The sequence below is a fragment of the Egretta garzetta genome, unplaced genomic scaffold (genome assembly GCF_000687185.1).
Source record: "Egretta garzetta isolate BGI_Z169 unplaced genomic scaffold, ASM68718v1 scaffold296, whole genome shotgun sequence".
In the NCBI taxonomy this organism is placed as follows: domain Eukaryota; kingdom Metazoa; phylum Chordata; class Aves; order Pelecaniformes; family Ardeidae; genus Egretta; species Egretta garzetta.
In genome coordinates, this window is record NW_009259988.1 from 1,440,010 (window position 1) to 1,440,516 (window position 507).

Below are 507 nucleotides of genomic sequence, written 5' to 3' on the forward strand. Positions count from 1 at the left end.
ACCCCCCCGCCCGACACCGGGTCACCCAGCCCAGCCGTCATCCTGCTGGGCCCTGCTGGGGCTCAGGACCCCCACGCCCGACACCGGGTCACCCAGCACAGCCGTCATCCTGCTGGGCCCTGCTGGGGCTCAGGACCCCCACACCCGACGCCGGGTCACCCAGCACAGCCATCATCCTGCCGGTCCCTGCTGGGGCTCAGGACCCCCACACCAAGGTGATGGGGTGCAGGGAGACCTGAAAGTGGCTTTTGACTTTGCAGCAGGGGACGCGGGGAGGGGATGCCAGCAGCCTCGCAGGGACCTGGCAGCACCCTGGTGCTTTTGCACAGCAGAAAGGCCCTGGGATTGGGTGCACCTTCCTGACTGCAGCTTAAATCCCACCTGCAAGCCAGCAGAGCTGGGCGCCATGCCCTGTTCTGCATGAGCACCCAGCAACGGTGCTTGCCCCTGCTCTGGGAGCCTGCGTGCCTGCACCACAGCCCCCAGGACGCTGCGTCTGCAAAGTGA